This window comes from Xenopus laevis, chromosome 2S, assembly GCF_017654675.1.
Source record: "Xenopus laevis strain J_2021 chromosome 2S, Xenopus_laevis_v10.1, whole genome shotgun sequence".
Classification (NCBI taxonomy): domain Eukaryota; kingdom Metazoa; phylum Chordata; class Amphibia; order Anura; family Pipidae; genus Xenopus; species Xenopus laevis.
Window position 1 is genome coordinate 72,787,365 of NC_054374.1, and position 18,423 is coordinate 72,805,787.

General features: G+C 37.4%; 1 protein-coding gene across 1 annotated transcript in view; it reads right to left on the minus strand.

The window, feature by feature from the left end:
• The window catches only part of col8a2.S (collagen, type VIII, alpha 2 S homeolog), a 69,187-nt gene extending 51,024 nt beyond the window's left edge, over nt 1–18,163 (minus strand). The window contains exon 1 of the mRNA XM_018249496.2: nt 17,949–18,163. The gene's annotated coding sequence lies outside the window, so the exon portion shown is untranslated. The remainder of the gene's footprint in view (nt 1–17,948) is intronic.
• Between the last annotated feature and the right edge of the window lie 260 nt (nt 18,164–18,423).

Sequence of the window (18,423 nt, forward strand, 5' to 3'; positions counted from 1 at the left end):
ATTAGCCCTTGCACTTTTATAGGAGGGAAACATATTAGAGAGTCTGAGAGAGTAAAAACAAGAGCAGATGTGCTAATGTAAAACAAAATGCATGCACAGAAGATTCATGGAGACTTGGTAGAGACAATAGAATAGAAAGTTGGCTATTGATTATCAATTCTTGCTCCAATGAATTTAAGATTCTGTATTCCTACAGTAAAAGAGTTGAATTGCTCTCTTAAACTTATCTGCAAGGACAGTGTCGGGATGCCAAGGGCCCATCAGAAAACCTTAGACCACGGGCCCACTCTCCAAACTATTTCTCCTCTTCCTCTACTCAATCAACTTCTATTCTCCAAGTCTCTTTTCTTTCTATTCTATAATCTATTATTTGTATCTATTTAGCCTCTTTGTTCCCATACACAAGTAATGACCACGAAACAGGCCAAATGGTTAGAAGCAGGAGGGCCCATTTATCTGTATTAACTACTAATCAGCTTTATATTTTGGCATTTCTATTCTATGTGTACTGTATATTTTGAGACAGTCCCTAAGATCAGTAACTGACAGCAGAACAGAGCATGTGTAGTGAATCAGCAGAAAATAAGCTGGGGAGCTAGGGGGACATCTTTGGAGGCACATTGGTGTACATTTCCATACAAATCCATGCATATAATCCCAGAGAAAACTGTGGTAGGTTATTTAAGGAAGACTTGACCTAGTATTGGCATTGACTGCACTATTATATATTTATTTTAAGTTACTACAATTTTAATTAAAATCAGAGTTGGAGTAAGGTTTGTTGCACCTCCAGGCTGACAGATCTGTATCCTCGTCCTTTACTGCCACAATCAGAACAAACTGGACTGTAACGGACCAGTCAGCAGGAGATTTCATAGCATGGCCACCCCTACCCCTTCCTTTCCTCTTATTCGCAAGCAAGCAACAGAGGCACAGTGGAAACTCCATGTGGCTCCCAAGTTTGGGATTTGATTCAAGACTACAAAAGAGTATTTTATTAATATGCAGCCCTACCTACTTACCTGCTTTTCACCTTAGGCCCAGGAATTGGTGGGTTTTTTGGCTAAATGGTTGAATTCTCCTTTAGTGTTTCGAAATGGAATTAAAAGGGACTAGTGCCCTGACTGTACCTCACCAGACAGGGACCCAGTGAAAAGGAAATCTAGAATTAGATATGCCTTAGGACCCTGATGCAAGTCTCCTGTGTGGAGTAGGGAAGAATAGAGAATGAAGGATAACTTCCAGGCAGCTCTATCTACCAGGCAGATAACAAACCAGCCACACCCTCCTTTACTCTACTGCCTCCTGTGTCTGGAGTCCTTGACCTGTAGAGGAGGAACAGGAGAGTAAGCATCTAACTGGCCCTGCAGCTTGGGAACCCTTGTTCTATTTATTGATATATTTGCTTGGGATTTTGTATAACAGAAGTATTGGAGAAGCTGCACAGCTATGGGACCTGTTATCAAGAATGCTTGGGACCTGGGGGTTTCCAGATAAGGGATCTTTCAGTAATTTGAATCTCACATGAGAAAAACATTGAAGGTCGAATTTTCGCCTTGGAAGGCTCACTTCTCGCAACTTCATCAGACATTAATTTGCAGAGCATATGATTAATCAACAAAATACGAAGTTACACCTCTGCAGATGAACGCTGGCGAAGTTTCGCCAGCAAAAATTTGGCAGCACAAGCGTTTCAAAGCAAACTTTCGCTAGTGTTACTTTCTTCCTAGCAAAACTTCATTAACACTTTTACATTTAAGTCAATTTGAATAGGACGGGTACATATTGGTCATATAAATGTCTTAGTGATGTTGGTGAAATTTCTGGAAATGGCCACTTACTATTAAAAATGGTCAAGGAAGCAAAATAAAGACAAAAGAGATCCTCCATTGTCCTAGACATGAGCCCGCCCTAAAACAAATGTGGCATGACCTTCACATGGGTAAAAAATTTAAAAAATATTTAACAGTTACAACTTAATCCTTTAATCACTTTAAAATATAAAAAAAATCCCATCTTTTTTTCTTTTGACGTAGTGAAAAATTCGGACTTTGACGAATTTGCAGATTAATGATCATTTGCCTAAGCGAATATTCGCCTGGTGAAAGGGTGTGAAACTTCGTTAGTGCTGAGCTCTTTTGCTAGCAAATTGTCCTCTACACCTGTTAGTAAATTGGCGATGTCCCTGCGAATTGTCATTTTGGCGAATTTTCGATACAGACAGCCACTTCGCCCTTTAGTAAGTCTGCACCTATGGGAGATAGCCTTCCTATAATTTGGAGCTTTCTGGATAAAGGGTTTACAGATAATGGATCCCATACCTGTACTGGTCACTGTAAATAAATTGTTTCTGTATTCATCTCCAAAACTGTGTGGCCCTTCAATTTTTTCAACTTCAAGTCCACTCTGTGAAAGTGGTCGACTCTATACTATGTCGACTCTATGGGGCAAGAGTAGATGGAATAACAATTTACTTAACTAAAATATTTATTCACTTTCTTTATAGTGAAGGGGAGTTTATTACTTGTAAAACACTGTACAGTATACATAGAATGAAGAGGAATTTTTTTAATGGTGTCCATAAATAGTTATTGGAAATAGTGAGTTATTTCCTTATATCAGAAAAAAGGTATATAAAAAAGCCACTGTGTGAATATAGGCTACAGCCAATATTCAACCAAGAGAAGTAAATTAATGACCAAAATTGAATATATTCAAATAAGGAATCAAGCTACTCCGCAAGATTCAAGAAAATATAATGGGCTCTCTATTAAAAGAACTGCTACTATATTTATAGCAATCATAAAATGTGTCAATTATGGGATAATTTTTTCCAAAAACAAGCTGTAGAGCTATGGCATAATTAAAGCACAAATATTTCAATGACCAGTTTCAGAGAGATGTGTCATGACTAGGGCAGTGTGAAGGGGAAGGCTTTATGAAACAGCTGCTTTCCCCCACTATCCATTAGGGCTGCCAGGTTGGGATTTAAAAGGCTACAGTTTTATTGAAACACCTGACAAGATTACCAAAGTGTAAACTGGTTCTATTATTATATTATCTGGCTTCCCAGAGAAAAACTGTCAGTGCTGGAGGGGGGCTCCACCTTCCCCTTCCTGCACCTCCCTTGTAACTTTTTGCCTAACTCTCTGCACATTGCTCTATCTATTATTCTGTGGTCTGCCAGTACCCTCAATTTAACTATGACTGCCCCATCCTTACTCTATAAAGGTCCCCCTATGTCTTACGATTTATTCAAATCCAAAATCAGGGTTTATCTGTAGCACAAATCAGAACTGTAGTTAGAATAGATGAGATTTAGCTCTGCAAGTGGCTACAAATAATATTTTTTGTATGTATCAGCTGACTGGAAGTTTTAAAATAACCCAGTCCTCTATGTATTTCCATATTTTCCAAGCTTCATGGAAATTTGAACATATGAATAGAGTGGTTCAACCAACTTCCATAGCCCTGGTCTCCCTCTAACAAATTCAGTACTTTACATACAACTGGCCTATAGTGCCTTGTAGTTTTTACATTGATGCATGATCCTGTTCTGTGGTATCTGACAAGTTTCTTAACTTCATAATTATAGTAGCTCTATTCATTTGCTTAGTAACATAACAAAGATCAAAACCAACAAATGTACAACAAGCCCTTTTATAATATCTTTCCGCTAGAAGACAAACAAAAAAAAAAATCCTCAAAGACTTTTGCAATTAATCAATGGGAAAATACTTCCAGACTTCAAACAACTGGCAATCAGTTTTTTCCCCGGATCAACATTTTCCTGTAATTAAACTAATGGATGTAACATTGTATACTCTTATGTGCTAGAAAAAATCCCAGTATTTCTTGACAGCATTGACTAAGTCTGCCAACACCACTTCTTAGTAGTGAATTCCGAATTTTCACTGTAAAGACCCATTTCCTGTTAAAAATTGTTGGCTTTAATCTCAATAGATGGCATCTAAGTAACAAGCCCGATGAAAGCCCTTGAGATCCCCAATAGTTTCTTTTTTTTAAAATAAATAAAGCCTCAATATAGAAGGCATCAACACAACTAGTCCGCAGTAGTTCTGCCACTGCTAGTCAGTGGCCCAGATGAGTGGTTCAATTCAGCCATGTAGATAGCCAAAATCAGACAATATCTTATGTGTTATAGAATGCCATTTTCTTAGCATCTTTTCAATTAGCCTTCATTTTCTATTTATTATAAATTTAGAATTATTGGCCTTCTTCTTCTACTTCTTTTCATCTTTTAAATGCAGCCAAAAGACTATTGGTCTGCAAGGTTACAATTGTATTGTTATTGTTACATTTTATAGTCTGCAATTCAGGCTCCTATCCATGGACGTCCACAAATAGGGGCAAGGGGGGCACTTGCTCCCCCCTAGATTTGTGCTTATTGATACATTTTATTCTCTTGCCATATATATATATTTTTGTTTTGTTCTTTGTTATATAAGTACATTTCTCAAGATTTCTATTAAAGAGCTGCCACAAGTTTAAGCAAGGCATATATCCTGGGGTTAGCACCCCTTCAAAAATGGACCATCGCAAATCTATTCAGCTAAGTTTCCTGCTTATTCTCATGCAGTTCCATCTTAGCTCTGCCCCTTCCATCAGTAAGCTTCCTTCTCCTGTCTGTCTTTGATTCTGCTTTAAGCCCACCATTGCATATTCCTCCACACAATGTAAGTGCTGTACTATCATGCCTTCTATTTGGATGATTTTATCTTTTAACCCTTTGCCTTCCAAACCACTAAACCACTCCAGTAATAATGCAGCTTTCCCCTAGCTAACAGAATGCATAAACATCAATTCTACACTCTTGTCATTATGTTAACCCCTTTCCCAACCACATTTAAAGGACATTTGTTGTACATGTCTTCCTGCTGTCATTACTTTAAAAAGTTGATTAATAATAAGTTTGTCCACTCTTAGTCCACATGAACATTTGCCATTTTTTCTCAATTTCGCTGGAAATTCACGAAATTCGTGGCAAAGCAAACCGGGACAAATTCGTCCATCACTACTGGCTAGCTTTGTTTAAAAAAGTCAAAATGTAAATTCAGAGAGCAGGCTGGAGTTTTTTTAAAAAAAAAAATACTCTTTAAATTATAGACAGTTATGAAAGAATTCAAAATAACCTTGTGTTTTGTTTGGTATCTTATGCAAATCCTGTGAATGCACAAATAATACAGTTAAACTGGCCATACACTGTAATATCTGCTCGCTTAAGTCTGATTAGGCCACCCACATGCTGGATTGGGTATTTCAACAGGATAATGAGCATTGACTAAGGCAGATATCCTAATAAGCACTGTTTTCAACTAAAAGCATATTAGTATAATCTAAAGGGTGTTTTGTTGTCAGAATAACCAAAAGATGCACAGCCCTTTTTTTGACAGTTATTCGGTTTATGTTTTATAAAAGTGAACTATATCTCCTTAGTTTATACACCCATTTTGTTCTTTTTTATCTTCCTAAATATTATATTTTATTCTAACAAACTTTGCCAAGTTCTGTCTGCTATTTCTTCAATGCTTATCTATTTTTACACATTTCTATATACCCATTTCTCTTATTACAGGTATGGCATCCGGAAAGCCATTATCCGGAAAGTTGAAATATACAAAAGGCAATCTCCCATAGACTCCATTATAATGAAATAATTCATTTGTTTAAAAATTATTTTCTTGTCGTAATAAAACAGTACCTTATGCTTGAGCCCAATTAAGATGTAATAAATCCTTACTGGATGCAAAACAATCCTGTTGGGTTTAATTAATGCTTACATTATTTTTAGTAGATTTAAGTATGGCGATCCAAATTACAAAAAGATCCCTTATCTGGAAAACCCCAGGTGCCAAGCATTCTGGATAACAGGTCCCATATCTGTATACATCTTTTATCATATTGTGTATGGATTTTGTAATGTTAAAATGCTATACTTTGTTAAATATGCCAAGTAATATCCAATAATAATTTCCACATAAAGTTAAATTGGGCCAGTATAGGCTGGTGGGTTTTCTGTCAAGAAAACAAACTGTCTAAAACAGGGTACTTTTGTGATTTGTTACAGGGTTTAGTGCAGGTCAGCAATTGTTAGACAAAAATCAGAATGTAAAGAAAAGGTATCTATATAGAAAGAGATCTTGGGGGAGCTGAGACATGCAAAGAGCTTCAACAAATATGCTCCTGTCCATGGTACTGAATAACAAAAAACAGTACACACAGGCTGGAACAGACAAGCCCCTCCTCTATCTCCCCTGCACTCAAAATCATAACCTGAGACCCATCAACTCCAAGCATTTCTAACCATTATATTTAAACTAAAATGAACAGCAGATGATCCCATCAATATTACAAGGTCTTATATGGTTTTCACTAGTTTTTGCCTTATGGAGTCTTTCCACTTTTGATTTGCCAGGCATTGTTAGGTATATGAGCAGAGAAAATGTGAACAATGACCTAAAGTTATGCACCTTGTATATTTGGAACATTATCGTATTATGTGGGACATTCACTAAGATTCGTAGTTATGCTGGCCTCCGCTTCGCCGCCCTTCGCCGGCCTTCGCCAGGCGTATTTTCGTCAGCACTCCGCAAATTCCCTAAAATCCGAAGTTGCACTCAGGGGTAGCGTAAGGTTGTGCTAGCATTAATTCGCCAAGCGAAGCAAAGTTACGCTAGCAATGGTTAATTTGCATACGGCGCCAAATTCAATTTCCAATGGAAGTATTTGTAGCAGAACTACACAAGCCTGGGAAACCTTCAAAACAGCAAATAAAATTTTTATTTTGCCCTACACATGTGCCTACTGTATAGTTAAGTTGCAATGAGTTAGGAAATGTGGGGGGAGGAGGGGAGCCCCAAAAAAATGTTTTGATAGTTTTCAGCCTATAACCCATAATAAAGAAAAAACGCCAGCGTTTTTTGGGACTTAGAAAATTTTTTTACTTTTTTTGAAGCAATCCCTATCTACTTTATTGCGCTTCGCCTGGTCTGAAGTTGCCTCATTGTCTCTTAAACCTATCCACGTGGATTTCTTCTTATTGTGCATCTATGGAAGTAAAGTCTCTCTTTGATTTATTTCTATTAATAAACACTCCTATTACTCTCAAGGTCTAACCATCATCGAACTCTGTGATGCTGGTTCTTAAAATGTAAATGTAATATAAAAGAGATGTGGCTTTGTATGCTACAACCTTTTCCCCTATTCATGATTTTAAAGAGATAATATGCAGAAAAATAAATGTAAAAATACTAAAACAAAATGTTAATTTATCCATGTAGACAAAGTCTTTAAAAAATAGAGAGCTATTTAATTTTTTGTAACATATTTAAGGTTTTGATCATGATTTTGTATACATTTCAAGTGATATTAGCTTTATTATTTAACTAAACATATATATATATATGTATATATATATATATATATATATATATATATATATATATATCTTTCCCCTTTTTATCTTGCAGATAACTAACCTGTATAGCAACTGGATATATTTTTTAAAAATCTTCTCTGAAAGTTGCAATGAATATTTCAAAGAAGTGGACTTACAGTACAAACCTGTGAGAATAGGTGTTATTGTGCTTGAGGTGTTATTCTGCAAAAGTCAACCTGACACACTGAAACGTGCAATGTCCCTTTCTATTAGTTAGAGCAAATACCGCAGCAGCTGGCATGGTTACAGAGCTGCCTGTAAACAAATGATCAGTAGTTCCCAGCTCTACTCCTCAACAGCCCAACAGTGCAGGTTTTCAGTGTAACATTATAGTGCCGCTGAATAACATTTAATTGTGTATGATCTGTACTTCGACTTATTTCTTACATGCTTTAGATTAAGCTCCATTTACAACATACATATGTGACCTCAAACAGACCTGCAGTCACATAATACTAAATGCTGCTCCCAATTTAATAGTTTGCCTGCAGTTTAAAACTACATTCCATCAAGCCCTGTTGCTACCATGTGCAGAACACCATGTTTCTTCCACTTTGTCCCATTAAAACATATTGGTTGTGCCCTGAGGTTCAAATCTGTAACTCACTCAGCATTACCTAAAGAAGGGCAGGGAGCTGGGGGAGTTCCCCGGAATGCCTTCCAGCTTGTGTGTTATTCAGAACTTGCAAACTGGGGAGCGCCATGGAACAGAACTCTGCTTTTAATTTCTGCCTTTTCAATTGTATCAATGATACAATGTATCAATGATATAATCAATGCTATCAGGCAAAAGGAAACCCTACTGTTAAAGCCTGCCTTATTTACCAGTAATATAGGCATTATCAGAGGAGCACACACTGTGTCACTGCAAAGTGTAAGCAGCAAACTGGGCATTGATCTATGCAGAATTGTCTGGCACAACAAAGTCCTGTACTTAAAGGAGAAGGAAAGGCATCCTGCACTTGGGGCTGCCAAATGTTAGGTACCCCCAAGTGATTGCATTGACTTCCCTGAAACCCCAGGCTGGTGCTCCTATCACTGGCTGGGGTTATAACAGTGAGCACCATGGAGCGATCCTCTTTAGGGATGGGCGGATTTTTTCGCCTTCTTTCACCACAAAAATGACTTGTATGGCGTTGTGCGCGAAAAAAAAAAGAAGCCGCGGGACAATTTTTTTCGACGCCCATAGACTTAAATGGGCGTCTGCGATATTTTGCCGCCGGCGAATATTTGGCGAAACGAAACGGATCTAATTCACCCATCCCTAATCCTCTTACGATTTCTTCTTGCTTTGAATTTCCCACTGCAGACACATGCGTAGTTGAAAGAAATAGCCAACTTTTTAGTTAAAGTTCAGCTTTTCTTTCTACTGCGTATGCGCAGCTGCGCAAAGAAATCGGAAGATGGAAGAGAAGCACTCCATGGTGCTCACTGGTATAACCCTGGGCCGTTACGTACAAGATAGGGTCTGTAGGTTTGTTCTAAAGCTGAATTTGTATGTAAGTTACAACATATACATTTACTTATTAAATGCAACAAGACAGATGTTTGTCTTAACATAGTATTTATTTTTACCTTTCTGTGCATATGTATTTTTACCTTTCTTGGCTTTACAGTAGACAACACACACCAGAGGAGATTGGGGCAGGTGATTTATTAAAGCAAAATGCTAATAAAGGCCAAGCAAACCACAGTACATTACTGTAAAAGCCTCTGTTTGCAAGTGTGAGTTGTATGCAAGTTGGTGTATGTAGCTCAAGGACTCCCTGTATATGTAATTTGCCTGTTCAAGGCAGTTTTCAAATGGAGTTACAGTGCTGCATGCTGGGTTTACGCGCCTCATCAAACACATATTATATGCATTGCCCCACAGGTTCCAATTCTTCACATCTGAACTTATTTTCCATGCTGATTTATTCACTGCTAAATACCCACCACTGCTAGTGTATTTCTGCACTGACCTTTCCCCCCCGTCATGGTATTTACGCACAGAAGGGGATATTTTAGTGCAGACATAACTTATATGTTTTGGCTGCCCATGCAATCTTAATGCTTAGAACACTGAGCAGATGTTTTCCTTTGGGTTTAAGTCTATGGAAAATGTTTGCAACATGTACACGAAGAAATAGTTCTAAGTTCTTGTGACACAAGCCGTTAAAATGAAATTTATTTCATGAACGCCGTGGCTTATACCAGACAGCGTGTCTGAGCTGAAGGAAAATGTTAATGACCATGCTTTAAGATTTCCCTTAAGCAAAAGAAAGAAATGAAAAAGTTAATTTGGGCAGGAATTGGCACACATGAATTCAGGGAATACCGTGAGATCAGAAGTAAAGTCTTCAAGATCAACCTGCAGCTGAATTACTTTTAGCTGGTGAGAAAGTCAAGTGGGTCAATAAAAATGGCTAACTGTCAACACCACAGTCCTCTCATAAGCATTAATACAGCCTCAGTCTATTCATGGTACCCCTCCTGGCAAAGTTCAATACTTAAAGGCTAGTAACTTGTAGTTAAAGAATCCTTAGCACCTATCCTTTGCACTTTTTATTTCATTTTTAAAAGCTGTCAAACATGTCACTGACTTGGCAACCATTGCTCTATGAGGCTTCAATATTGTTACTGTCACATTTTATTACTTCTCTTAATACTGGTCATGTTTCCCATTCAAATCACTGCCTGGTTACTAGGGTGTATTTGACCCTAGCAACCACATACCTGCTGAAATTCCAAACTGGGAAACTACTGAAAAAAAGCTAAATAATTCAGAATACACAAAAAATAAAAAATGAAAAGAAATTACAAATTATACGAGAATTTCACTGTCTGCATAATACCAAGAGTTCATTTAAAGATAAAGGTATCTGATATTGAATCATTTAAATTGTAAGCTCTACAGAACAGAGACCTCCCCCCCCTGTATGCCTTAACACTGAATTTTGAATGTATTTGTAAAAATATTGATTTATATTGTAATTAATTATATTGCCCTCCTGTTCTATGAATAAACTGAAATGTAGATCACTCCATATGCAGTTAGATATAAATATTAAGGGGCAGATTTATCACAGGTCGAGGTGAATTTTCGAATGAAAAAAATTCGAATTTCAGGCTATTTTTTGTGTACTTCGACTAGGCAATAGTCCAAATTCGATTCGAATTTGAAAAAAATCTGATAATTCGAATATCTAGATGTATCATGTACTGTCTCTTTAAAAATTCGACTTACACCATTCGCCATCTAAAACTTGCCGAATTGCTGTTTTAGCCTATGGGGGACCTCCTAGAACCTATTCGGAGTCAATTGGTGAACTTTGAAAAATCAACGTTTTTTGGGGGCAAAACGTTGAATCGAATTCAATCAATTGCGCTATTCCTTCGAACTGTATGATTCGAATTCAGCCGAATACGGACCTATTCGATCGAAAACGGACATATTCGACCAAAAAAAAAACTTTGACTTAATTTCGGTTGGTCTTTTTCAATTAGAAATTCAACCCTTGATAAATATGCCCCTAAATATTCTTATGAATATATACTCTTATAAAGATATACTAAGGGGCATATTTATCAAGGGTCAAATTTCGAATTGAAAAAACGTCGAAATTCGAATTCAAAAAGACCAACCGAAATTTAGGTTTTTTTTGGTCGAATAGGTCCATTTTCAATCGAGTAGGTCCGTATTCAGCCAAATTCGAATTGTACAAATTGAAGAAATAGAGCATTCAATCGAATTTAATCCAAAGTTTTTCCCAAAAAACCGTTGATTTTTCAAAGTCCACCAACTGACTCCAAATAGGTTCTAGGAGGTCCCCAACAGGCTAAAACAGCCATTCGGCAGGTTTTAGATGGCGAATGGTCGAAGTCGAATTTTTTTTTTTTTTTAAAACATTTTTTTATTCGAGCAACATTCAGATACAATTACATCCATCTCAAGGTGGTGACACATAGTTCCTGTACAACTCGGTACACTGTATCAATCAGGAGTACATGGCAACAATAATACAAGGTAAGATAATCATACATAGGTCACGACATAAGGTATAGACAGAATGCCGCTAATTTAATTGGATGCATAAATCGAGTCACCAGTCAGTCTCGCATGTAACGAGATGTTAAATTGTTAAATGGTCAGTATGTTGCGGTGTAAACTTAACAACATAAGTAACATGTTAACTGTCGTGTTTGTCAGCCTCTAACCCATATCACAGTGATAACCCGTCCATTGAAGTCGAATTTTTAAAGAGACAGTACATCATAAATTTCGATATTTCTAATTTCTGAATTTTTTTCAAATTTTAATTGAATTTGGACTATTCCCTAGTCGAAGTACACAAAAAATAGCTTGAAATTCGAATATTGTGTACAGGGCTTCATTACACTGCAGTAATGTATAATGTATAGCACCAGGCACAAGAATTATGTTTAATTAAATGCTACTTTGCCTACATTTCACTTGCACCTAGAATTTTGTAGTATGCCATTGCAGTTACCATTTTTTTTGCAATATAGCATATAACTAGTGTGGCACTGGCCTGGTGCCAATGCATGCACTAAGCTCCACCCTGATTACTTCAATGAGTTGATCATTTTACTAGGGTTTGCATACAGGACAATATCTTTGTGCTACTGTTGTTCCAGTATGGAAGTGATTGCATTGTTGTCTTAAACTATGGCACTGGCTTCTAATCTAAAGGGCTGCACTATGTGAGTTTTGATTTCATTCAGTGTCTAACAAGAGATTATCTGGGACCAGTGATGGGGATGCAGGTAAATGGGCAGCAAAGTACAGGCAGAGTGGCTGGCAGGCATGTACCACCTGTGAGTGGGTTATAGTGGTACTAAAAATGTGTAGATCTTTCTTTATGTTACTTTTATTTTTAGACTAAGAGGAAAATATAAATATATTGGATATTGCTTGCCAGTAGTCACAAGCAAACAGTACCAAAGTACTTTTTACCTGTCTGAAAGATTATTAATAAAATTCATAGTTTGTTATATATTATAGTCGTATTACCGCTTTGCACAGTGATGTGCCTCCTCTGTCTTCCCCAATAAGTTTTCTGTCAGTACTTGTCACCAATTTTAACTGCTACAGTATTATTTTGCTTTATTGATAAAGTATCAGCATACTGTTACATTATTTAGTCCCTCGCCAATTTCATTGGGATCAAATTACCGACCCTCTTAATTTGTGAGTGTGGTAAATAAAGAATAAAAGAATAGTAATTCAAACAAAGCTGGCCTGCCATGTTAGAACTGATCTGACGAGATAAATCATTATGGCATCACATGTGGAATGGAAAGTCTTCCATGCAGTTAACATGGAACATTATTTTATGTAATGTGCAATTTACTCCTTCTTATAGGATATATTCCTTGAGACACGGCTTGTATAGTTAGTTAGAGGTATCGTAATAAATCAGTGGGCCAGATTGTGGCTGAGCATTTTGCACCCTGGCACCAGTTGCACATCTAGTGCAAAGCCCTGTAATATATTATATAACTAAGATCACAGGAAAACAAAAATAGTGATCCCTCTTACTTGAAAGTCATTGGTGACATTACACGCTGAGGTATTACATTTTCATTCGGCAGTTACCATGTTTCCCCTAGTCTAAACACAGAGCGCCCTCAGTATAACTGCTTTGTCTTCATGTCATTGCCAGACTGAATATGAACACTCCTCCCATGTTCTTGCCAAGGCTGTGCCAGACCCACTTCCAAAGCACGTGGCAAGCAGAGAGCAGCAGGACTCTGGGATAAACAACCCAAACTTTTATATCATCACATTTCCACTGTGTCTGCCCAAAATATCTGTTCTCCTTTCGATCGCTCTCTCTCTTAGTTTCCATCTCTCTTTTACATGTGTTTTCTATTCTCTTTCCCTCTTTGTGATTTCTTTTGCTCTTTCTTTCTTGCTTTCTTTTTGTGGGACATCTTTCAGCGTCGTAATGAATCTCTTGCTCTAACAGGCCTGCTACCCAAGAAACTGGATGGCCCTAATATTGTGGATTTGAAAACACATGGAATACAGTCTGGGGTGAACAGTGTAGCTACTGTATGAAGATTAGGTTAAAATGTGGGATAAGCTTCTTTCCATGGATCAGCCAGACTCTTTGTAACTGAATTTTCAGTTTGCCTAAAGGGACTGTGCATTTAGCAGCTAATATTTGTCAGGCTGCCCCCTATCATTTCCTTTTCTTATATATTAAAATTCACTTATTTATTCTGCTTCACCAGGAAATGTTCACATTAATTCTCCTTCCTCCATGAACAACTGATTTCAATCACATATCCAAATAGTAATATAATAGCCCCCTTTAACTTCTACTCAGTGTAGACTTTCCTCTATCAGTGCTCATTGAGCATTCACACCGTGTGCTGATCACTGCTTGCTCAGGGGTGGTGCATGTGGATCTACAGGAACTCAGTGTACACATTTGTACAGGGCAGAGGGCAGGTAATATGGAATAGTTTGGGAGAGGTTTCTGACACATGCAGCAGAATATGTATTATATTATATATATATATATAATACATAATACTCCAAAGACATGAATATACTGTAAATTATATTCTTAAAAATGGCTCTTAGTGATGCCATCAGTTATAAACGGAGCTTAGTCACATGACTCACTAAAACTTGTGCATTATAATAAATAAAGTACACTTGTTTGAAAATATGAGGATATTAGAAGTCACCTCGGAGTTCCATGACTTGTATAAGCTCTGCCTTAGGCCTTGTGCTTTTATATGATCATGGAATTCCTTTACAATAGGGGGTACTTTATTCACTATATAAGACACAGAAGCCATGAATATCTTGTAAATTATAGCCTTATAAATGGTGATCAGTGAACAGTGAGTGTTGATGTCATTTTTGTCACATGACTCACTAAAACTTGTGTATTATAATAAATAAAATACCCCTTGTTAGAAAATATGAGGATATTAGAAGTAACCTCAGAGTTCCATGACTTGTATAAAAGCACTCTGCCTTTCTGTCTCGTGGTTTTATATGGTCCTTGGTGACTTATAATATCCTTATAGGGGGTTACTTTATTCACTATATATACTACATCTTGGGAAGCCAGACATCAATGCAATTATGTCATACACAAAAGTCAGTTGAACTCTTGGGCAGGCTTGGGATCATACCATTTTTTGGAGAGCCACATGTAGCCCATAGTCCTCCAATCAGATTGCTCTGCACTGGGATGTTAGTTACACTGTGAGTATATTGCAACTACTGTATATCTACTATAACCATAGAATATGCCACAAACGTGCAACAATTTTGGAATAAATACACACATTTAAAACACACTTTTGGTAAGTAGAATGAAAAAACTTACCTTGACTGAAGAAACCCCCTCCAAAATATAAATAAATAAATACAATTCAAAAGAAATATTAAATTTGATTTGAATTTAAAGTCCGAAGAAATTTACATTTTAGCTGCCAGTTTTCTCACTTTGATTAAGGGGGGGGGGAGGCATTAAGCCTATAAGGTACAGAACACATTTCAATAAAAGCCATAGTATTTTTTAAATTTGGAGGCAAATAAAGGGAAGGGTAATGCAGAACATGCAGCAATTTTCTGACAAGCCCATTTGGAATATCACAATATTTTAAAACCACACCCACCTTAAAGCATAGCATTTTGTACGGGTATCATGCTTTGTGTAGGCAGATACATACTTTGTATCTTTGATGCAAGAATTACTTCCTTCGTCTGAAAAATTCTGAACATTCAATGGACATTATAAAGTGAGAGATGGATATTACCACAGAAGTACATTATATACTGAGAGGATAGTAGCACTAAAGTACACCTCAAGCAATACTTTTCCCACTCCATTGAAGCAATAATTTAGCACTGCAATCCTTTTAAATGGGTGCACTGCTGCAGGCAAATATGTTATCTGCAATATGATTTGACTGCTGCTTATTAAAGACCCCTGTTATTTACTCAAACTGCAGGAGGTAGAACACATGCTGACTGCTTTGGTTCAACATGACTGAACCATATAATCATTCACTTTTCCTTTTCTCTCCATAACTCTTAGGGGTTGTTCACCTTTGAGTTAACTTTTAGTACGATGTAGGGAATGATATTCTGAGTCAATTCGCAATTGACTTCAATTTTTTATTATTGTTGTTTTTTGAGTTATTTAGTTTTTTTTCTCGAGTTTTCGATTTCAGCAATCTGGTTGCTTGGATCCAAATTTCCCTAGCAACCATGCATTGATTTGAATAAAAGACTGGAATTTGAAAAGGAGAGGACCTGAATAGACAGATGAGTAATAAAAAGAGCAATAACAATAAATGTGTAGCCTTACAGAGCATTTGTTTTTAGATGGGGTCAGTGACACCCGTTTGAAAGCTGGAAAGAAGAAGACATATGATGAAAAAACTATACAAAATTAATAACGTAGACCAATGAAAAGGTTACTTAGAATAGGAAATTATGTAACATACTAAAAGTTAACTTAAAGGTGAACCACCACTTTAATACAGCTACACCTTGTTACACTGCCTACATTTGTTATTATATAACCTCTAGCTAACACCTTGCTATTTATCCATACCATCTCTGCTTGTATGTATTACTTTTTCTACTTATCATCAGTTGATGAGATTGGATAGTTATCAAAATTGCCCTGATGGCAAGTTGTCATTTTAAAACTGGACTGCAACCAATTCAGCTTTTTTCATGAATCAATTAAACCCCAAATAATACAGATTGTTTTATGCACTTTCTCCTCAGAAATACTTCAATCACTGTATTCACTTTTAAGGGATGGGGGAGGGTTAGTTACAGTATATGTAATGATTACTTTCTGTCACTAGAGGGGAGTGTAGTAAAGGGAATCCTACTTAGTGAGCATTCCTAGCCAGTAGGAGGTAGCAAGAAAGAGTTCCCATAGGTGAAAAGGTTCTAAAAGTGGGAGGTCCCACCACAAGTGGGTGGGAAAGGACTGCCCCAGGCCTCTTTGTGGGAGGAGCTCAAGCCAGGAGTCAAAAGGCCCAAAAAAAGCACAATTTAAGGACCCTGTGATACAACCACCTACAACAAGGCTAGGTCTTGCTACTTTAAGGCTAGCTGTCATAATAGTGACACCTTTGAGTTGAGAGGCAGGAACAAGTCTGCTCATACAGCAGCTCAGTGGGGTAAGTGCCCTAGTGAGGTCCACCAGGGACTTCAAAAGTAGGCCCAGGTGAATAACCCTTGTAAATCATTTCTGGTTAAAAACAGTTTGCAGCATGGCCAGAGAAGCATTGAGAGGCACCTCACAGGGGAAGGTCCCACTGAGGAGGCAGAAGGTACCCCAATATTGGAGTGGGAGTCAGGCAGGGAGAGGGTAAGTCATTCTTGAATAGCACCCCACCACTGTTGGTTCAATGTGCTTGTGCCCTTATATTACCTGTTAATACATGAGTGATTATGGAGAGCTTTGTATACCAACCGTATTGCTGTTTTAGAAGAACTGATGAGATGTGCTACAGTAATACAATCAGTTGTTCAGCTATAAGATATGTGCAGACCCCTTTTAAGTGAGAAGGATCTGCTATGATAATGATAATTCTCAGGTAACATCCCCACACACACACTCCACATCACTGTTTGTTTTTGTCAGCATCACTTCAGAGCATATTTGTTGTAGGATATGTACGTAATACTTCATTACGAGCATGCCCCCAAAGGAATGTGCCTGATTCACTGTTGGAAATGCAGACATCATGGACATACAGTATACTGTAACCTGCATGTCCTACAAATATAAGAATATTTATCCTAGAATTACCTCTGCGCAATATATGAACATATATGATACCTACATCTCCACATGCTTATGTATATGTATAAATATACCAACACAAATTTTAGGATCCACAACTTATCCATAGCAGTGGGAAATATACTTATCATGGGTTCCTGCTGCTCTAAGTTCATTAACACAGAGTTATTAGTATCACTTTATATCTCTCATCCTTTAAATCCATAGACACCTCAGTTGACTTTTTCAGAATGCACATGGCACATATAGCAGCTACAGATTCAGCAGGATATATCCCTCTCACCTAGCACACAAACATCTGGGCATGTTACATATAGAAATCACTTCTTCAGCATCCCTGCACAGATTTGCACCTGTTGCATTATAGTCTGGATTATATCATTTAAGCACTTAGCACGGCCATGTATCTGTATCACTTTAAAGAAATCAGAATGTCATACTTGGGCAAGAAGATGTCGGCAGCTGACATTAACCCTTTGCAGTACTTTACTTGCATTAGCTCTAGACACTAAGAAATTATTTGTTTTACGATGACAGCCATATTTTGATTTTACTTACAAGTTATACATTATTTTAAATTAATATAAACCCTCCAAATAAAATAGAAGCCTGTGTTTCTAGTAATTCTGCACTTCAAAGCGAAGCAAAAACTACAACAGTTCCAAAAACTGCCTTAAATGACTCACTATTTGGCTTTCAGCTCTTGTCTCTGGTTCAGTGATGTGTCCCTCTTTCCTGTAGGAGATACTGTTCTTCTTTGGTGAAGGAGCAGCTGGCTGACTTCAGCAGGCAGCTCACTGTTTGCACCTTGCAGCGAGCAGCCAGCTGTGCAGAGTCCCACTGAGGAGAGTTTTACATGTGAGTATTTGGGATGGATAAACTCTCTTTAAGACAGAGGGGCGGTGAGTGGAAGGAGAGAAGGGGGAGAGACCAAGAGTGAATTCCAGCCCTCAGATTACTTTTCAAGTGTATTTTCTTTTCAGCATTTCTTCTTTACAATTTCTACAGAGGGGTGTGCTTTGATTGAAGGGGCGTGCAACAGCAGAACAGTGTTTGGGAAGACTTTAATTGCCACACAGGGGGTCAGGGATGGTAAGTAGCTCTCTATTTTAATTTATTCTAAAGGGAATCTTCAGCTTAAATACTGAATGTCATATACAG